At 44.8% G+C, this 22327-nt stretch overlaps 1 protein-coding gene across 21 annotated transcripts in view; it reads left to right on the top strand.

Annotated features, from left to right (window-relative positions):
- Positions 1-22327, top strand: part of LOC141573360 (uncharacterized) — a 149377-nt gene that overhangs the window by 74433 nt on the left and 52617 nt on the right. For 16 of the 21 annotated variants that reach the window (XM_074341466.1, XM_074341444.1, XM_074341441.1 and 13 more), the window contains 4 exons: positions 10809-10957; positions 15028-15599; positions 16988-17156; positions 21822-21964. The gene's annotated coding sequence lies outside the window, so the exon portion shown is untranslated. Of the gene's footprint in view, positions 1-5238; positions 5984-10808; positions 10958-11717; positions 11832-15027; positions 15600-15762; positions 15920-16987; positions 17157-21821; positions 21965-22327 lie in introns of those variants that run through there. The other 5 variants (XM_074341439.1, XM_074341449.1, XM_074341443.1 and 2 more) reach the window with 5 other exon arrangements.

The raw sequence follows: 22327 nt of genomic DNA, 5'->3' as shown, positions 1-22327 counted from the left end.
CTCTGATGACACAGAGAGAGCAAAGGCCGGGCCCTACTCGTGCTCCTGCATTTAAAAGGGGGAGGGGTGGTGTGGGCTGAGGATGACTCTGAGTGGTGAGAAGGATGTTTCAGATTTTCCCACGTGGGACATGGGGACCTGCCAGCAGACACTGCAGATTTATCTCACGGGCATTATCGCTTGTGTCACTCATTTGTTTCTATTTTTCTTTTTTTTTTTTTTAAGTATTTAATCTAAATTTAATATCAGGTTTTTTTAGGAAACAAGTTTCTCTTTTTCTTTTTTTGGGGGCTCTTTAGGGGGTAGGTAATTAGGTGTATTTATCTGTTCGTGGAGGCCCTGGCACTTGAACCCAGGACCCCGGGCACGCTAAGGACACGCTCTACCACTGAGCTCTACCACCCGCCCCATCATCTTTTACTTTTTGCTTTAGCTGCCAAGAATCTTACAGCTGAATTTCTAGTCGGCCTTTAACACTTACCCTAACTTCATGGCATTCATTTTTATGACTTTACCTTCCCCTGGTTTCATTTAAGTATTCAATCTCCATTTTGTCTTCACTCTCACTTTTGTCTGTTTGTTGTTATGGTTGTTAAGCTGTGTTTAAAAAAATTGTTTAATTTCTCTTTTAGCAGGAGGCTGAAAGTAAATAAATATGTAAACAAACTTATCACACTTAAATATTTTATACTTTCTAAGCTGTTTAGTAGTTACTTAAAAACCGAATTGAATACTAAAGTGATAAAATTTTTAAATTATTTTTTAAGTTTTTATAAAGGTATAGCTGATTTACAATATGATATAAGTTTCAGGTGTACAATAGTTGCACAATTTTTATTTTTATGTTCCATTTATAGTTATTGTAAAACATTGGCTATATTCCCTGTGTTGTAAGATTCATCCCTGTAGCGTGTTTATGTTAGATGGAGCAGTTTGTATAAGAAAGCTGGGTAACGCAGAGTCTGGGGAGTGGCTCTGTCTAACACATGTTCATGGTCACCCTTCCTGTCAGAGCCCAGGCCCTCACTCCTCTCTGCAGGGGAGCGTGTGGAAGCAGCCCTCATCAGCGCTGGCACCACCCTCTGAGTGGCAGTGACAACAGTGACTGTCTGTGGACATGCAAATTGTTGTTCCAGGAGCTTTACATGCATTTCTGCATTTAATAATTAAAGCCCTCCTGTGAGGAATCATTTTATGTTTTTAATGAATAATACATTTTATTTTGATTTTGATAGAGTTCAAACCTCCAGAAAATGTACTGGAATAGTACAATAAACGCTTAGAGACAGTTCACCTAAAAGGGCACTATTTGCCCTTTTGTGTCTGGCTTACTTTAGTATAAACTTTCAAGGTCCATCCATGTTGTACCCTCAATCAGTAATTTATTCTTCTGATTTGATAATATCTTTTTTTTTTCGTTTTTTGTCTACTTAAAAATATTTTCATTGAATTCTAGTCAGTTTATAATGTTGCATCAGTTTCTTGTGTACAGCACAACACTTCATTTACATAGGAACATACCTGTATTCATTTTCATATTCTTTTTCAATATAAGTTACTATAAGATACGAAATATATTCTCCTGTGCTATACAGTATAAACTTGCTGTTTACTCTATACATACTATCTGCAAATCTTGAACTCCCAATTTATTCCTTCCCACACCCTCTCCCCTCAGGTAACCATAGTTTGGTTTCTGTGTCTCTGTGTCTGTTTCTGTTCTGTAGATAAGTTTATCTTTTTGTTTGTTTGGTTTTTTTTGGGTTTTTTTTTTTTTTTTTAGATTCCATATGTGAGCGATCTCATATGGTATTTTTCTCCCTCTTTCTGGGTTACTTCACTTAGTATGACATTCTCCAGGTCCATTCATGTTGCTGCAAATGGCATTACTTTATTATTTTTTTATGGGTGAATAGTAGTCTGTTGTACAAATATACTACAACCTCTTTATCCAGTCATCTATCAGTGGACATTTAGGTTGTTTCAATGTCTTGCTATTGTAAATAGTGCTGCTGTGAACATTGGGGTGTAGGTGTATTTTTGAATTAGGGTTCCTTCTGGATATGTGCCTAGGAGTGGGATTGCTGGGTCATATGGGAGGTCAATTTTTTGTCTTTTGAGGAACCTCTATACTGTTTTCCACAATGGCTCCACCAAACTGCATTCCCACCACAGTGTAGGAGGGTTCCCAATTCTCCGTAGCCTCTCCAGCATTTATTGTTTGTGAACTTCTGAATGATGGCTATTCGGACTGGCGAGATGTGATATTTGATTGCAGTTTTGATTTGCATTTCTCTGATAACGATATTGAGCACTTTTTCATGTGCCTATCGGCCATTTGTATGTCTTCATTGGAGAAAAGTTTCTTTAGGTCTTCTGCCCATTTTTGGATTGAGTTGTTTGTTTTTCTTTCTTATGAAGTGTAAAAGCTGTTTATATATCCTGGGAATTATGCCCTTGTCAGTCTCATTTATTGCAAATATTTTCTCCCATTCCATAGGTTGTCTTTTTGTTTTGCTTACTGTTTCCTTTGCTGTGAAAAAGCTTGTAAGTTTAATTACATCCCACTTGTATATTTTTGCTTGTATTTCTATTGTTTGAGTAGACTGCTCTAGGAGATCATTGCTGAGATGTATGTCAGATGTTTTGCCTATGTTTTCTTCTAAGAGTTTTATAGTGTCTTGTCTACATGTTTAAGTCTTTAAGCCATTTTGAATTTATTTTTGTGTATGCTGTGAGGGAGTAGTCTAACTTCATTGATTTACATGCAGCTGTCCAGTTTTCCCTACACCATTTTCTGAAGAGGCTGTCTTTACTCCATTGTATGTTCTCACTTCCTTTGTCAAAGATTAAATGACCAAAAGTTTGTGGGACTATTCTTGGTAATTTTGTTTATCCGTTCATTGATGGATGGATATTGTTTGTAACCTTTGGCTACTCTGAATGATACTGCCATGAATATTGATGTGCAAGTTTTTGTCAGAATATGTTTTCATTCTGTTGGCTGTACAGTTGGCCCGCCATATCTGTAGTTTCCACTTCATGGATCCAGATGGCTGATTGTAAAGGGACTCGAACATCCTTGGATTATGGAATCCAGGATGGGGAGTTCCTGAAACCAACCCCCCGAGGATACTAAGGGATGACTCTACATGTAGGAGTGAAATTGCTGAGCCATATATTTCTAACCTTTTGAGGAAACAACAGACTTCTCCAAAGAAGCTGCACCATTGTCCCTTTCCACTGGCCGCATATGAGGTATCTCTGCCTCCTGAACAACACTTGTTATTGTGCATGTTTTGATTATAACCATCCTGGTGGGTGTAAAATAAGATCTCATTTTCATTTTGATTTGTCTACTGATGCTGAGCTTCTTTTCATATGCTTTTTGGCCATTTGTGTATTTTTTTAAATCCTTGGAAAATTTAAAAATTGGGTCGATTTTCTATGTATTGTTCAGGTGTAAGCATTTGTTATATATCCTGGATATAACTCTCTTATTAGATACATGCTTTGCAAAATTTTTCTCCTATTCTGCAGATTGTCTTTTCGCTTTAGATTTTTAAACATTAAAAAAAAAATTCTTTATAGGGGAGGTAATTAGATGTATTGATTTATTTTATTTTTCTTGCTAAGCACGCACTCTATCACTTGAGATACCCCCTACCACTGCCATTTCACTTTCTTGATGATGTCCTTTATAAGAAAAAGGTTTAATTTAGATGAAGTCCAGTTTATCTGCTTTTTTCTTCTATCACTGGTACTCCTGGTATTGTATCTAGGAAACCAAAGCCTATCCTAGGACCACAAAGATTTATACTGTATCTTCCTTTAAAAAGTTTGTACATTTATTTTTTACATTTCTGTCTGTGATCCATTTTGAATTAACTTTATTTGTAATATAAAATATGGGGGTCCAGATTCCAGATTCATTCTTTGCCTGCAGATACCCAGCTTTCCCTGCACCATTTGTTGAATAGACTATTCTTTCCATGGGGTGTTGTTGGCACCCTTGTGGAAAACTGACTGTAAATGTAAGATTTTTCCCCCTGGGATTTTATTGTGTCTTATAGATTTATTTACCCTAACTTATGCCAGTACCATACTGACTTAGTTCTATAGCTTTTTAGTACCCTTTAAAGTGAGTCCTCCCACTTTGCTCTGCTTCTTCAAGATTGTTTTGGCTGTCCTGGGCCCCTTGCACTTCCATATGAAATTTGGGATAAGTTTTTCAATTTTTGCAAAGAAGTCAGCTGGAATTTTGATAGGGATTCCACTGAATTTGTAAATCACTTTGGGGAGTCTAACATTTTTAGCAATATTGTCTACCATTCCATCAACATGGGATGTCTTCCATATATGTAGATCTTTTAAAATTTTTTGGTGATACTTCAAAATATTCAATGTACAAATCTTGTAAATTTTTGTTAAATGTACCTCTCACTTTATTTTTAATGCTGTTGTAAATGGAAAGGCTGAGCTTCTTGAGGGTAGGACTATATATCAATTTGTTTATTTCTAGGATTTCTATGCAGCAAATACCCTAGGTTTTTATTTGCTACATAAATCTATCCACAACTCTTCCCACCCCCGTGTTATAAGAAACAAAGACCCAGGTTAAGCTAGCTGAAAAACTATGTGGAAGTGAGAAATGAGACCCTTGGTTGGGGCTTTGTGCAGATGATACTGAGAGCTTATTTAGGATGGCTTCATCTTAATTTCTTTTAAACAACACTTTCGGTGTAGTCAGATACATTAAGAACATGCCCTTTTGATGTGCAGAGGAGCTAAGACTATTATCAAATAATTTCTAGAGAGAGTGTTGTACTTGAAATCTAATTTGCATCAATCTTTGAAGATTTATGTTTCAGGAGCTTTGAATAAAGAACACCTGTCTTTATTCATTAATGACAAATGCTCAAGCAACATGTAATAGTCTGAGAAACTGCCCCGCCCCGTAGTGCTGGGTGGCTGCAGCTGTAACCGGAGTCAGGGCTTACCTTTCCCAGTATGCTTGTGCTGATCTGCTCAAAGCGGTTCGTCCAACAGTGTGTCTGTAGTCTGTTGGACATAGCCATAAAATATTGAGTTAAGGTTGCTGGAATGCGTTATATTCTTATTAATAATAAGTAAGCACATATTGAGTGCTTACTGTATGTTGGGAATTGTCCCTCAGCCTCACATGAATATTATTTCTCTTAAAACTTCACATATTTCCTTGTTATTCTCACTTTACAGATAAGGAGACTGAGAATTAAGTCTTCTCTCTTTTGGGGGGAGCTCATAATCAATGACGGGAAGTTGTAAGGAAAAAGATATTGATTCATCCTGAGAAATCATTTTTCTGAGAGTCAGCAGTGAAGACGGTGGACACTGAAGAAGGTGATCATTGTTCGATTGAGACGAGCCCCGGGTTGTACGGAGTCAGCATCCCTGTCCTGGACACAGCCAGTGTAGAGCTGCGTGGTGGGTGAGGCGGCGAGGCCGCGGAGGGAACGCGGATGCCGGGCCGTTGGGCTGTGCTCAGGCCCGGTGGGGCTTTCTCCTAAGGGCAGTGGACAGTCATTGACAGATTTTAACTAGGGGAGAGGGGTGCTCTCGTAGATCACTTTTGTCTTGTAGAATGCTTAGAAACATTTAGAAGGCTCAGCAGGAGGTGATGTGATGAGTCAGATTGGGTGGCTGCCAGGTGTAGGAGTGGAGAATTTTCAAGTGGTTTTCAGTCCCAGTTTTGTGGCTCAGTAGCCGTGTCACTTTGGATGATTCACTCAAGGAAGTGAAACAATTTATCTAATCAATAAAAGCAGTGATGTACCGACCTCCCAGGACTGCTGTGGCGATCCAGTGAGATAACGTGTGCACAGTGTGCAGCATGGTACCCAGCACAGTGTCAGTGCTGAGTGAGTGCCAGTGAGTATCTGGTAGGACAGGTGTGGGTGTTGGGACTCGGTGACTGAGGAAATCTGGGCCCTGAAGGAGGAGTCCAGTCACATCTGTGAGTGATGGGCCTGAGCTGGGAGAGGCAGAGAGACCTTGCCTCCCAACCAGGGGCCCTGGGCAGGACGGCTATGGGAGGAGCACCGTGAAGTCAGCTCTTTGCAGGTGGAGTTGGAGTTGCCCTTGAGACATCTAAGTGCAGAGTCACGAGCTCAAAGAGGAGGTTTGGACCCAGGCTGTGAATTTTCCTATAATCTTAATCCCTGAGGACGCCGAGGTATTGATCACTGAACGTGAAGGCATACTTTACAGGACAAGTGAATAGTAGTATCATCTCTGTCATCAAAGCTCATGTCTCTTTATTCATCACCCACTTTGCTAATTGGGTACTTACAGAGCTCACTTCACCGACCTCCCCTGGGCTCAGGCTCCACAGTAAAGAGCTGGTGAGCCTCCCTCCGTTCCAGAAGACGACACATTATGCTGGTAGACTTCTGTACCTCGCCAGACTTAGAATTTTAGTTTGTTGATTTAATTCTATTTTCTGTTAGCCAACTCCTGACAAGAGAGACGTTTTACCTCATGGTCATATTTCAGTTAGCTGTTACTGAGAATTGCTGATCTGATCCACAGTGTAAGTATTATATTAACCTTGTAGAGTATTTATCATTTTTCTGTCTTTGCCCTTTAATTTTGTATGCCCTTTCTCTATCCTATTTGGGGCCTTAAAGTTTTTTAATTAAAAGATGTCTGTTTGCAGTTAAGAAAACAAAAGATAAAATACACATGATAGCTAAACTTAGAAAATATCTAGTGTGTTTTCTGTCTCGGCAATGGAGGGTTGTAGAAACTTGTGAAAACCTTCATTACACAAGTTTCTTAAAATGCGGATTAAGAAATAAAACCTTCCTTCCTCATCTTTCAAGCTGCACAGCTAATTGTCAAGAAAGTGAGAGGAAATCCTCAGAAGCCAAGACAAACCAGAAAGCAGGGATTCTGGGTGATACATGAGCCTTAGAAGCCCTGGGGTGCCTGTTGGCTCCTGTACTGAGTTTCAGTTGCCTTGACAGTAGGGCAGGTGGTGAGCCCGAAGCCTCTCACACTGGGAGTTGGATGACTGATCATATGTAAGGCCAAGCCCATTCCGAGAAGCATGGTTTACTAAAGGGTGAACTAGGGAAAAAAATTTCCTCAAGGCAAGACAGTAGGGAAAGCCAATTTTGTTGGAAGAGGGGAAAAATAACAAATTCAAAGTAAGGATATAGTTTAAAGCTGTTCTGGCATGAGAGTGACCACAAACTCCTGGCAGAGAAGCACAGCTACTCCTGGAATGAGAAGCTGTGTTTTGAATGGATCAGTGAACAGCCATTCCGAAAAAGGCCTCCAGAGTCTTGTGGATCAAGATACTGGACGGCAAACACCTCTCTTCCAAGGTCTCATTCAAATAACCGGAAATGTTTTAAAGGAAAGAAGCCACAATCATATTTCTGTTTATTGACATTACTATATGCTAGGAATTCAGAGGTAACTATGGAGTTGACTCCTCATTTATGGACCTTACTTTCTCTTTGGGGAGAAAAACTGACATAGTTGGGGAGCTTGGTAGAGGGAGGTGTTAGTCTGTTGCAATTAGCCAGGAGAGGAGATTAAGAAAGCAGTGAAGGGTGGGTGAACTTTTTAGCTGAGGACAGACAGCCTTGCTCAGTTGACTTTTAATTGCAGGCTCAATGAGTAGTCACTGGAGGGAATAGATCTTACGGAGGATGGACTTAACTCAGGGCTCTTCAGAATGGACAAGTGAACCTGGAGAAAGACAGTCAAATCTGTGCAGACATTGAAGTTCACTTGAACGTGCTGTATCCCTGAGCCAAAGATCGGACAATTAGAAAGCACTTCTTGAGGACAGAGGAGTGGTTTTTAAGGTTCTCCAAGAATGAATCCCAGGGAGCCGAGATGGCCAGTTGTCAAACTGTAACTTTGCAATTTGGACGGTGTATCCAGCAAGGTTATTGGCATTTTATGGGTTTCCATTTCTCGTTAATACATGTGAGGTGATGAGGACGTGGACACACGTGTTTGACACCTTGTCGAGGTGACTTTGGGTTCCTGCCTAGAAGGGCGGTCACAGCTGCGCCTGCGTCAAACATCTTGCTGCCCATCCCGCTCCCCGGCTCCGTGATCACTGCAGAGTCGTCCCTTGTTAACCTGTCCATCTCCTCTGTGACATCATAACCCATGAAAAGACCGGAGCGTATTAACTTGGCTTTCTTAAAGTCAAAGGAACAGATCTACTATGGAGTCAGATTTGTTATTTCCTATTTCAGTAGTGCCATGGAGAAGGAAGTTTGGGCAGCTTTTTGTAGGGTCCTGGAGGATTTCTCTCTCAGCGTCTGGGTGCCTCTATTGAAAACCCTTCATAGCTGTCTGGCGTGCTGTAAAACTACTCCACCTGTTTTGCCCTGAAGATGTGTTCAGCTTATAACTCATCTCTACTCCTTGGAAAACAACTCAATAAAAACTCAGTTGGTTTTCCACCAGCCATGGGCAGGGGTGAGGGATAGCATGTTACTATATTATAAAATAATAATAATAATAATAATAATAATAATAATAATAATAATAATAATAATAATAATAATAATAATAATAATAATAATAATAAATTAAAAAATAAAATCAATAATAATATTATTAATAAAATCAATCATATTATTAATAATAATAAAGTTAATAATAATAAAAGAAGTTTTAAAACAGCACTGGGCACATAGGAGAGAGTCAATAAATGCTTCCTGGCTGAAATCAAAAGTGATGGCTCAGTGATTCCATGGCTGCTGTGTTTGCTGAACTTGTTACTCCTTTGCTCCATTACACTTTTTTTAAACTGAAAAAGAAATACATGCATATGGTTAAAAACAATTCAAACAGCACAAAAATACACAAGTGAAAGAAGTTTTCCCTCATCCCCTGTTCTTCCAGCCCTCCCTGGAGATGCCACTGTTTACTATCCTTTGTGTGCTTTTCCAGATATGCTATGCATATTCCCACCTATGTATGTAAATTCCTTTAAAGTTTTAGTTATTTTTAACTTAAAGGGATTTAAATCCTCAAGTGGCTTCTGCCTCGGTAATAGAAAAAAACAAACCTGACTCCATAATAGATCTGTTCCTTTGACTTTAACCTTTTGCTCTGTCTCCTAGGCTTCATCTTGCTTGTAAAACAATGTTGCCTAGAGCCTGAAATATACAGAAGAGCCTATTCTGAAGGCTCTGACCTTTAAGGATATTTAACACTTTTCCATTCGTAAAATGATAACAAGTTACAGAATAGAAAATAACTTTTGTTTTGTTGGAGGTTTACAGAGATTTGACCCAGGCAGATAGCTGCAAGAACAAAGGATTCTAACAACAAGGAATTCCTACACCAAGAAGTTTGCAACAACCAAGCACATAGGAAACGAGCCTGAATTCTGACTTGGGGAGATGGTTTTCCAGGACATTAGTTTGCCATCTAGCTCTACAGAAACTTGCTTTTCCATGCCCCAGCAGCGGGTCTCCCAACTTATTGGCCTGTCCTTCACTGAGGAGAATGAATTTGGACTCGGTAACACTCCTATCTAGCAAGCTGGGCACTGGAACTGAGGACAGCTCTCTCACACACAGGAACCTACTGTGAGCCCTTGATGGTTCCACTTGGGTTAGGTGTGTTTTACCCAGGAGGGATGGACTATGTACCAACACTCAGGCAGTCTGCTCTGTCTGGGGCTCTGATCTTGTACCTCCCGCTCCCCGCAAGGCCAACACCTGGGACAGTGGAGCTAAGGCAGAGATCGTGCCTGCCTGTTTCCCAGCCTGTAAAAGAGTAATATTTACACTTCCCAAGGTAGTTCTGAGAGACAACACCTGCTGGTGTTTGGTTCCCAGAGCAAAAGGAAACCCAGCTCCACGTGGGGACAACGGGTGTGATCCCCGTAGGGGTTCTGCAGAGGCGTCGCCTGGAGGGCTGGACCAGGGAGGTAAAATTTGACCTGCGGGCCTTGAAGGGTTACAGAATGGTACAGAGGCAGGTCTGCCGCCTCCTTCGGGGTGCCCCAGAAGTAAAGCTTTTTCTCTACATCTCCGCTACTCCCCTCTCCAGATCCCTACCTACTCTCTGCTCCTCCTGTCCATCTGTCTCCCTCCACTTTTCCCCTGCTCTCCTTCTCCCCCATCTTCTCACTCCCTCGATGCCCCAGCCTCTATCACAGAACCAAGAGAGGCTCTCTGGCCCTCCTGCGCATGCGCAGTCGGTGCCAGCTGGACCGGGGGTTGGAAGCTCCAACTCCGAGCTGGGAATCGGCCCCAAAGTCTTCTCAGCTCTGTCGACCGGTAGGCCTTTAGCTCCTGCCCGGGGCCGGGGCCTCTGGCTGTGGAAATGCAAGTTGGGGGGCTCCCGGGAAAGGGGTCAGGCGTCTGCGGGAGGGCGGTCCGCGCGTCAAAGCCCGCGAGGGCGCGAGTCAGCCTGTGTTCAGCTGAATTTCGCGGGCCAGACCCCTCTGCCCACGCCACCTACCCCGGCGCCCTGGCCACAGCTGTCCAGGGCCAGGTGTCCACCTGCCGCCTCTCGCCCCATCCGGGCTCCCCTCAGTCCGCGGCTGTCGACCCCTTCCCCTCTCCCCCCCACGAGTCCTCTCCTCCCGGGCTTCCTCTCCTTGGCCGCTGGCTCGTCCCTGCCCCTGGGAGGGCTGTGTCCCGGGTGGGCGGGTTCTGTGGACCCGATCGGGGGCGGGCGGCTTGGGCTGGTGCTGGCCTCAGAGCGGGGCTGCAGCCCGCGTCCCCACCCCCGCTTTCCCTGCCCTGCGACCCCGGGGCTGCCCTCCTCTCCCTTTACAGCTCCCTGAGGACAAGCTCAGCGGCATGCGCCCTGCTTCCCGGGCTTAGAGCCTCAGGTTGTAAAGCCCAGTTTCTCCTGATGGAGTCTGGAAAAGTGAGCGCCAGTGCTGAGGGAGTTTCCGTCTCCCACCTCAGTGTTTCTGCCCCAGGTAAGTACCTTGAACAATTTCAGGTGTTATGATGGCGGTGCTTGTTGAGGTCACGTGTTTTTATAGTGCCAGGGATTACAGTGTTGAAAGCAGGGCTTGGTTCAGTTAAAAATGAGCTGAAGGCATGAGGCTGTGACATGCTCCTTCCTTCCCTCTCCCAGGGTGAAACGTGTGACCGTCGATTTTAAAAACATAGTTAAAGTCCCTAACTAGCCCAGCTCAGCTAGTGTGTGTTAACAGGAACAGCACCACCAGAGGCGTTGGAGACCCAAGGACATTGCAGTCCTAAAAAGCTCCTGGCACAGTTTAGTTTGTTTTGGTTTTTTGTTTTTCTTAAATTGTGGGGTAGACTAGTTGTATAGAGGGAAAAATAATTGTCAAGGAATATTTTTTCATATAACAGTTTTATTGTGATATTGTTCACACACCATGAATTCCACCCATTTAAATGGTACAATTCAGCAGCTTTTAGCATATTCACAGTGGTGCAACCATTATTATTCCAGAACGTTTTCATCACTTCAGAAAGAACAGTGGAAATGAATGACCTAACCACCCCTCCCCAGTGGTGGTTCTAAAGAAGTTTCTTGGCTGTTCCTGACCATAAATTAACTTGTTACATTCCATGAAAAGTCTGGTAGGAATTCTAATCAGAATTGCCTTGAATCTGTCTATCAAAACAGGAAGAATAAATGTCTTTATGGCATAAACTTCTTCTACCCTTGAATATATCTGGGACCCTATCTTTTCATCTCTCCAGAGCCTGGCCCATGGGAAGTCCTCACTAATTTTTGGGCTTGTGAATGATGAGATTCTATACATCATTAGTTGCCACTGTAGAATTTCACAGAAGAGAAAAGTAACCTCAGTGAAGCCAAGTGACTGTCTGATGGTCAGAAAGAGTGACAGCCAGTGCTGGAGTGATCCAGTGGACTTGGTGCTTCTAACCAGAATTCTCCACCACCTACAGCTAAGGGGATAAGTGTGTTCTTTTATTTTATCTTAATGTCGTTGATTTTATTTGTACTTATTTTTTAAAATTATTTTTAATGAAGTGTAGTCAATTTACAATGTTAGTTTCAGGTGTACAGCAGAGATTCAGTTATAAACATATGCATATGTATATACATATGTTTTAGATTGTTTTTAGCACAACTCATTACAAGAAATTGAATATAGTTCCCTGTGCTATATAGTAGGTCCTTGTCATTTATTTTATATTTATTAATGTGTATCTGTTAATCCCCCCTTTCCTGCCTGCTAACCACAGTTTCCTTTCTATGTCCATGAGTCCATTTCTAGCAGCATCATTTTTCCTAGTAACATACGCTGGTTGACTGCTTTCAGCTTCAGTAATTCCATCTTATCTGTGAGCGCTTTTCTTCTGGTGGCCTTTATGTGGTTTGCTCACGTGGTAATAGAGATCTGTATTTGGGAGAAATCCAGGCCTAGTGTAGTCCCTGGTACAGAGTGCCCACTGAGTTGATGCTTGAACTGGGAAAAAAACATAGTAAATGTTGGAATTTCCACTATGGTTGAGAGTTCCAGGTTTCTGTAACCTGTTTACCCCACCTTATTATTGGCTGCCCCCATACTGGGTAATATGGTGGAATTTCATGGTATGGTGGTGTAGAGACAGGGCCTTGTATGCTTCTTCTCTTTCCGTTTTCTAACACTCATTCTCCTGGGCCTCCCAGATACTCCCCCAGCAGAGCCCAGGGCTGGATTGATGCTGCGCTGAAGCAATATTTATTAATAAGGCCATTTCCTCATCTCTTCTGAACTTCCGTTTCTTTCTCTGCACAATGAGGGCTTAGACTAGATAAGTGCTTTTCAGTTTCTTTTAAAGCCATGTTTCCTTTGAGAAACAGAAAATGCAAATCTCTCCTCCCATCCCAACCCTTTAGATTTTGATATGTCCTCCAGGGAGTGACATAGCTCTTTGTGGAAAATTGAAGTTATTGTGATTCCAGAAGGCACAGAAAAGACTCTTCAGAAATTTATTGCAGGGAGAGGGCAGGAAAGGGGCAGCATGTCACAATTTCTAGTGTGAGCCCTGGAACAGTGGCTTGGGTTTAAATACGGTGTCTGACGTGGCCTCTCTCTAATCTTGTACAATATGATAAACTTCTCTACCTCAGTTTCTTAATGTGTCAAGTTGGGGTGATAACATTTTAAGGCTTTTGTGAAACATTATACACATAAGCCATCTATGTCTCGGTAGAAACAAGACCTGCTAGGGAGTCAGGGATTTCTTTAAAAAAAAATCTTGTCCATAGCAGTCTGTCGGTGTGTATTTTGAATTACCTGGAGGGCGAGGGTTGAGTCTAAAGTCCATCATGGGACAGGTGGCCCATAGTTCTCTGTGCCCCCAGATTGCCCCCTCCTCCCCAGTCCTCTTCCTCAGTCCAAGATGAAGTTCCCTAGTAGATTTACACATAGGTCTTGTGGAAATGGCTTTTCATTTTATTGATTCAACAAGGAGGGCTGCCATCATGATCTCTGTGGTCAGGTTTTGGTGACCTGAAGGCTATGCAATTGGGGGTTTCTATTAAATAAAAAAAAAATTACAAATAGAAAATTAGAACAAGGGTGGTGACAGGGGCTCTTGGAAGTGGGGACCATTAGCTTTGTTAGCTTCAGGTGCAGTGGCCTTTGGCCACGAGGTCCCATCCTCATGCTCTGATGTTGGAGGGATTAGTGGGTTCAGTGGGAATGTTAACTGAGTGTATCTCATGGGCTAGGCATTGTCGTACTTGTACTGTGTGTTCCTTATTTGAGACAATGAGCTCATTTAACCTCAATAGCCTCTTTAAAATATTAGACTTTTTATTTTGAGATATAATGCAGGTTCCCCTGTACTTGTAGGAGATAATATGCGGAGGGCCTATGGACCCTTTGCCCAATTTTCCTTAATGGTTCCATCTTGCAAAGTTGGGGTACAATTCATTACTGACTCACTAACCCTTTGAGGTTTGTGTTATTGCCCTCATTTCTATCTATGATTAAACTGGGGCTTAGAGAAGCACACAGGCCTGCCCAGGTCACCCACATGTTTAGTGTGTAGTCGGGTGTAACGTGGGCTTGGGATTTCCAGGAAGTACCACTATGATGGTCTGTGGCAGGGAGCAGCATTCACTTTGCTTGTTTATTCATTCATTCAACAAACATTTATTGAGTAACCTCTGTGGGTCAGATGCTTTCACAGGCTTATCTGATTCTTCAGCAGTACTGAGAATCAAGTATTGTTTTGTTTTTTTTTAATCTGAGAAAATTAGCTCTGACAGTTTATAACACCCCCCAAAGGAAATATAGCTCATAAAGGAGGGATAGTAAAGTTGCACAGTCCCCCCTCTTTACGCAGGTGGTACCCTAGGCATTTTACATTTGCAAACTTCCATAATCCAGATATATTCTTGTAAGGCAAGGATTTTTTTTTAATTGAAGTATAGTCAAGTTTACAATGTTGTGTCAATTGCAAGGTGTTTTTTGAATTTTGAATTAAAAAATATTTTTTGAGAAGGGTAATTAGGTTTTTTCATTTGTTTCATTTTTTAAAATGAGGTACTGGGGATTGAACCCAGGACCTCGTACATGCTATGTATGTGCTCTACCACTGAGCTGTACCCTCTTCCCCAAGGCAAGTTTTCTTATCCATTTTTCTGCAGTTTAGGAGTTCAAATAAATTGGTGTTGAAATCCAGATCTTTTGATCCTACTGCGGTTCTTTTCTTTATAATCTGCTGAAGGGGGGTGGGGAAAGCAGTTCCTTTGTTCATTTCTTTATTCCGCAGTGTTGAGCACTGCCTTTGCATCAGGGTCTTGCTAGGTGCTTGGAAACAGAAAACAAGAAATGACCCTTCTATGCAGGGGCAGGAAGCCTAGACCAAAAGCTGGGTAATGTGATCCGAGCTATGGTAGCCATGTACAGACTCTGAGGACAAACTGTACCCCCGGCTTTGCTTGTGCTTCCCTTGCCTTCTGGCTGGTACACACCAGGTCACCGCAACCCAGAGGCGCCCGCAGCCCACAGCACAATATTTACTTCGATCTCCTCTCCCTTCTCGGCAGGGCCTGCAACATGAGCATCCCTGACTACGTGCAGTGTGCTGAGGAAAACGAGACTCTCCCCGTGGTCGTCCAACCCTTGGGGATCATTTCAGAGGACAATTTCTTTTGCATCTATAAACGAATTTCCTTGGTGAGCCAGATCAGCCCGTGCGGCTCCCATTGGGCACTCTGTATCCACTACAGGCACCACTATGCGTTCGAGAATGCGTGGAGTGACTTCCAGACCCACCGCACGGTCGTGGGCCTTGTCACCATTACCGACTGCCTCTCGGCCAAGGCCTTCGAGAAGCTCCATGTACAGAGGAGCTGTATGGCACCACGCTTAATGACTCTCAGCTCTTTGTCTTTGTGCTGCATGGGGAGGTAGCCGAGCAGCCGCGCACCAACGTGGCCTTCAAACTAGGAGGACTGCAGGGTGGTGGAGAAGAGGATCGAGGACTTCACTGAGTCACTGTTAATCTTGCTCAAGTCCAAGTGGCTGGATGGGACCCTGACAAGTCTGGGGAAAGGATCCCCCTCCTCTGCACCTTGTTTGAGAAGGAGGACTTCATGGGACTGGACACAGACAGCAGGTAAGTCTACCTGGAGGCCCGGCCACCCTGGCTGTGTGCCGGGTTCCTTCCCTACATCCAGGAAGGGATCAGCAAGGAAGAGGGCTGTCTTGTAGCCAAGGGCCGAGGGAGGTGCAGCCCGACGGTTTACAGACATTTAAAAGTGAATCTGCCTTTGTTTCAGAGAGATCCTTTTAGGGTCAGTGTGGAGACTTCCTCCGGCTTTTCAGCCAGGACATCTGGTGGGACCCCTGGAGTTGCTGTCCAATAGAGTAGCCACAGCCACTGATGCTATGAGCGCTGGGGAAGAGGCTGGTCTGAGCTGAGATATGCTGTAGGTCAAATGCACATCAGACGCTGAGACTTGTCTAGTAAAATTATGTAAACTATCTTGTTACTTTCATATATTGATTACATGTCAAAATGATAGTATTTTACATACAGCAGATTAAGTAAGATCTGTTCTTAAAATTAGTTTCTAGTATCTGTTTTTTTGTTTGTTTGATTTTTTCTTTGTTTACCGTTTTAAATGTGGCAACTGTGAAGCTTTCTTTACATGGCTCTCATTTCAATTTTCTTAGGCAGCCTGTCCTGGGACAGTCTCATCCCTTTGCTTATAAATGAGATGCTGAATCCCGAGGGGCAGAACGAGACGCTGGTTGAGCTGGGTCTGGAGCCGGTGTCTCCTGCCTCCCAGGCCCAGCACCTGCTGGGTTCAGGCCCTCTCTTCCTCCCCGACAGCCAGCATGCCATGTTAGGACATCAGAAACACCTCCAGGGAATTCCGGATGAACTCCTTATGCAGGGAAAGGAGTATCACGGAGTATGAGACAAAGCAGGGAAAGATTCATCCTCACTTTGTCAATGTGATTAAGTCAACGGCCCCACTTTTGCCTTGGAAGTGCAGACGAGCTCTCCTGGGCTTACTACCCCCCCACCTTCTGCTCTGTTTCCCCGTGTATCTATCATGCTTTCCCTCGGGCAGAAGAGGTGAGATGCCTTTGCCCAGAGGTGGTCCCCCTTTGCTGGGGAGATTGAGGGAAGCTGTGCCCCCACGGCCTACGGCCTCGGGCCTTGAGTCTGGAGGGCGCTCATGGCGGTACCACAGGTGACGGTCGGAGGACCTGGCACGGGCCCGCTGTGGAGGCAGTGCTCTGTGATTCTTGAAATTACCTAAGATCAAATCCTACTTTCTGGTTGTTGGTAAGTTGGAGGAGAAGATGACAGAGAATTGATAAAAAGAAAGTCCAGACCAGCCCTGTGAGTGAGAGGCACAGGGGGCCCGAGTCCCACTTGCGTGTGGTGCCTGGCGTGTTCTGGATGAATTTTCTGTTCCTCCCGGACATACCTCTATGACTTTAGTAAGGGGTGAGACATGTAGTGGCCATGATCTGTATTTGTCCTCGCAGGGCCCTGTGATCTACACGTCCGCACCCCCTTCTGCTCCTTGGGGATGAGGTGGCAGATTTAGGTGCTTGGGCACTGCTGTGGGCACAGCTGCCAGCACCGGGCTACACCGAGGCTGGATCAGTTCACCTCAAATGTCACCTCCTGCTGAGCCCCCAGGCATTAGTCAAGGTAGGTGCATCAGTGCAACGTAAGCAGGGACCATGTTCTCCCCCTGGACAGACTGGTGGGTGAGCAGTGGAAGCCTGGAGCCCTGCCCGAGCCCCATGGCCAGTGCCTCCTCGTTTGTCTTAGGAGGCACTGGTGACATTTTTGCTCAGCAACTGCTTGGTTCTGAGTTTGCAGACCCACCAGAGAATTCCAGCTTGTATTTGCCTTTTGAAGTCTGCCCTTGGGATTTGGCGGAGTAGCTGGATGTGTGCTTAGCCCATAGTGTTGACACTGTCACCATTGTTTACCCAGAACCTCGTGTACCAGGCATGGCTCTCGGCATCAAAATACAGCAGCGCAGTAAATTCCCTCCTGGTGGATCTGTCTGTTTTGGTACCATAAGGGCTCAGCCAGCATCTGAACGTCAGTGAGATAACGCGGCCAGTGAGCTCGGGTCAAGCACGTTCTCCTCCAGTCACTTTTACTCCATTGTTGCTTTTACTATTCCACAGTCATTAATTTTTAAAACAATGCTTTGGTGCAGGAGCAGAGACTAATTCTCTCCTTCTACTCTCATTGGGAGTGAGTAAAACTGTCCAGCCTGTAATGCGACCACATTTTGTGGCTTAAAAGCTGCCTAGACGCATGTATGTGGAGTTTTGTTTAGGGTCGCTGACCACGTTTGTGTCCTCAAGCAGCATGGCTCCCCTCAGGCCCCTGCCTTCCCTGGAGCAGGAGGTGAGGGTGGGTCTCACTGTTCCCGCGTCACTGGCCTCACACTCTCACGTAAATTCTTGTACATGCTGTCAAAGTCATTTTTGTTCTTGTGTGTTTCTAATTTTCGCTTGTTCCTCTTTTCCTTTTTCTTTATTCCTTTTTCTCTTGTACCGCGCAGTTGCGTCTGAAAAGGTGGCTGTGCATATCCTGCATTGGAAATAGCTAGATCGCCCTCCGTGCTGTCTCCATCGCTTTAAAAAGCAGAAACTTTTCAGGTGCCTTGATCCATGCATTATCCTAGTCATCTTGTTATTTTCTAATTTTTTGGAATATTTGCTTTTATAGCACATCACCCACTGTTGTTTGATATCGGTTAAAATCTTTGCTTTGAGGAACCTGTTTGGTCCTCCTTATATTTGGTGACAAATGCACCCTTATTCAATTAGTTTGATTGTTTTGAAGAAGTGAGATGCGAATTGATTTAGGCGGCTGTTGAGGGAGTCTTTTCATGGAGTATTTAAACATGTCAAGTCAAAGTCTGCAGCATCTTGCTCGATTCCTGCTTTTACACAAACGTGCTCAGCAAGCGGTTCCTGGCTGTCTCTGTGTGACGTGCGTGACGGCGCTTCCTGACCGGCGGTCACTGGTGAGGAAGTGGCAGGCTTGGGGGTGAGCAGCTGCAGGGGACAATGTTGGAGGAATCAGTCACCGTTTGGTTATTTAATGGTTTTATTTTTTTTGCATTCAACTTCCCCGTGCCATTTACTTTATTTTGCCTTCATAAAGGGGCAGAAGTGGGTCTAAAATCCATGCCACTCTTTTGTTCCCTTTACGAGGCTGGTTTTTCTGAGTATCAGGACAACATGTACTTCTCCTAAGTAGCTGGCTTACATGGATCTGGTGGACACAGGGACTGTTAAAGGGACCGTAGCTTCCTCTCTGCTCCAGCCAGTGGGCATTCACAGCCGGGTCTGTGGTTTGCCTCAGCAGCCGTGCAGGCCTCCCTGCACCGGCCTTTACTTTTAACCCATGTTGGCATTAAAGAGCTGACTCCGTGTTTGTTGCAGCTGTCGTCCCCCACTGACAGCCGTGTCGTTAGTTTGCGGTAGTGAGACTCCAACCCCCAGTCAGCCATGAAGGAAGATGCTTTGGCCAATCTAAGACCTTGGATTCTCACCCCCACCCTTGTTCATCTCACCCAGGGGAAAAGTTTGGCCACCACCATCATGCTGATCATGATGTCTTGTTTCTCCTTTCATGCTCTAGTCCAAATGTGAACACTTCATCCTTCACTGACTTGGTCTCGCTTGAGACAGGCCAGACATTCTGAAAGAGTCCATCACATTCTCGGGGGGGGAACAGAACAGAAGTAAGTCTCGCAAGTAGAAGGAGTCTAGGCTGTCCGGGTTGGCAAATGCAGGCTGGGATCTGTGATTGTTGGGCTGTGCCCTGGACACAGGCCTTTCCCGTGGCTCCCGAGGGCCCAGGGGTCGGAGTGAGGACAGCCTTGCTTGGGCTCCTCCATCCTCATCTGCTCAGTGGCAAGTGTGTCTGCTAATAGGAGCTCCGCCAGACCTCGGGACCTTCAAAGCTCAGATCACTGGAGAAACTTGAGTCCCTTCTCCAGAGCCTCCTTTGTGAGAATCCATTGCCTTCTGTGGTGACCGGCGGCAGGAGATGCCTCCCCCTCCAGGGAGCCCCCTTCGGAAGACTGTGACTCAGTGCACCTTGCTGTGAGCTTGTGGGGATCCGGCCGTGGTCCCTGCAGAACCAGACTTGAGATGGGCTTAGCGACGGAAATGACAGGACTAATATTCCAAGCCAGGGCTGGAGGGAGGGAACAGGGGAAATTGAATGTGACCTCAAACACATAGGTGAGTGCTGGGTCTGTTACTTAAATGGGGAGCATGGGAGGTACCTGCCAGAAATTGAATTCCAGAGTAAATGGTGGACATGAGGCATTTTTAAGATGCCATTTTTCATCCAAGTTAGGACTTCATAGAGGCACTCGGGTCTATGAGCCTGGGGCTGAGTTGAAGGAGCAGGACTAGAGATACACGTTGGGAGTCTTCATTCTTAGCTGGTGTTCACAGCCGCGCATGTGAATTAGATCATCTTGAGAGCTGCAGACTGAGGCTAGGGGGGGCAGGTCTGTGTCTGGGTTGGAGGAAAGCCCAGACCATGCAGCTTTGGTGTGTCAGTCAGCGGCGTTTAGAATTTTCAGGGCAATGTCATTTATCCTTAAGGGGCCGGGGGGTGGGCAGGGCCAGCCAGGAAGAAATCTGAAGGGAGGGTCGTGGCCAAGTGTGTGTCTTGGGAAGATACAGAGTCTGCAGGGTCCGGGAGGGTAGACTCCTCAGAAGCTGGAGTTGGAGTGGGGCGTGGGTTGAAGGTAGTCACACTAACATATCAGGGAGGGAAGGAGGCCTAGGGAGTCCCCGCTCTTCCTGACTCGCTTTCAAGGAACAGAAGGCAGACAGAGTATCTGAGGTGAGAAGGGATGGGCGCTGGGAGGGGAGCCAACCTGGAGATTGGTGCTTGAAAAATTCTGGAATAGTCTCCCTGCAAAATAGAGGTTAAAAAAATCCAGACTCTTAAGAATATTGATAGTGACTGGGGAGAAGGCAGTTGTTTTTCAGGCCTCCTAAGGGTAAGGCATGTATCCAGGGATACACAGAATATTCGGGCAGTCTATTCCGGGCGTTTGGTACCGGGGAAACAGCACAAGTTTAAAGGGGGACAAGGGCAGCGGAGGGAAACTAGCCAGGCCCCGTGTCAGGTAGCAGTCGGCCGCCCTACTTGCGTGTTGCATTCACATCCATGCCTCCCAGGTGGGCGGTGGCAGACCCCTTTTGCGGATTGGCAAGCCTTCTCAGAGGGGTTAAGTTATTGGTCCGTTTAGAGGGTAGTAAATGCTGTAACAGGATTCAAGCAGGGTCTTGTCAGACTTCAAGGGCGTGTTTTCTCTACTAATTCCGGTACCTCCCATTTGTAAGTGAAATGGTGAAGTGGGACAGTTTTGGGGCCTTTCAGAAAAAGTACAATTTAAGTGCCTCAGGACAGTTTCACAAAGCTCAGTGTTCTTTGATTGTTCGGAAGCACCGCAGTGCTTTACGCCCCACAGATGTAAGGTCTTACTCCTTTGACGATGAAGTGGTTGCAAATGATGTATAGGTGCAAAACCAGACTTAGCAGCTTCTGAAGGGAAACTCTCCAGTTCTCCCTTGATAGACTTTCTTCTACGGGATGTAGCTGTGCTGCAGCATAGGCCTGAGCTGTCCGTATGGATTGTGGGTTTGATATCCAAATTTAGCATAAAACAGTCAGATGAAGAAAATCAACATTCACAATTTATTTTTGGGTTTCATTAGACAAGATATACTATCAGGTAATGGCCCATATAGCTAATGAAATTGAGTACAGAACATTGAATTTCTTACTTTTTATTTAGAGTTTTCTTACTGCATAAGTTTGCCTGCTTTGGAACATCAGCTCCTCCACAAGGGAACTTGTCAGTTTGTTGGTGTGATTGCATTTACACAGTGAATGTAATCTGGGCTTGCTCAGCCCAAACTCTCCAGTGCAGAATCACGGGCTGTAGCCATCTCTGAGTCACACAAATACTTCTAAAATTATATGATGCCAGAAAAGAAAGAAGAGAGAGAGAGAGACATTGCCTTTATAAAAATTCCTTTCAATTCTGACTGCAAACTGTTGTTGAGCAGCTCTGGTTTCCTTTGGATATGAATATATACATTTCTTTGCATGTAACCCGGGTTTTGGACTAGAACACCAAGGCCTTGCTTTCTGCAAGCCACAAAAATAGTAGCCAAATTGCACTCGTGTGAAATATTTTACTCTTTTTCTGAGAAAGAATCCTTGAATTTGGGACTTCAGCTGTGATTTTTGCTTTTTGCTTCTCCCACCCCTCTTGTAATCTCTCACTCCTTCCCACGTGGCCCCCAATAGGTCGTGGTCCCAAAGGAGCAAGCAAACACCCAGTTGGCCACCATGCAGTGCTGCTACAGAGGGAGACCTGCCAAGACCTAAAGGATATTATCAGAGAGGACTTCCTGGAAGAAATGGGCTCTACATTCAGTTGTGAAGACAGAGTAAGGATCAGCCAGTTGAAAGCATGAAGACTGTGGCTCATGTGGCAGAGCAGCCCGGGTAGAGGCCTGGAGGCTTGTGCGGTGGGGACTCGGGGAGAGTGCCATGTGTGGTCCAGGCTTGTGGGTGCCCCTGCTGGGGAGGACACTCTAGAGGGCCTGGGGTGGAGGGCTTTCGAAGAGCTTGGGTTTTACTAGAACTGACACAGGAGGCAGTGAAGGGTGTCAGCAGGAAGTGACCCTCAGGAAATGTACTTCTTGTTTTGCTTCTGATATTCTACAGTAAGAAAGGTCGGGACGGGCGAGAGCAGGTCTGGCTGTCCCATTGAGACCCACCCCATCATTCATTTATTCATAACACACACA

The sequence above is a fragment of the Camelus bactrianus genome, chromosome 15 (genome assembly GCF_048773025.1).
Source record: "Camelus bactrianus isolate YW-2024 breed Bactrian camel chromosome 15, ASM4877302v1, whole genome shotgun sequence".
NCBI classification, from domain to species: domain Eukaryota; kingdom Metazoa; phylum Chordata; class Mammalia; order Artiodactyla; family Camelidae; genus Camelus; species Camelus bactrianus.
The sequence above is the reverse complement of the archived record's forward strand: the minus strand, read 5'-3'. Positions and strand labels throughout refer to the sequence as shown.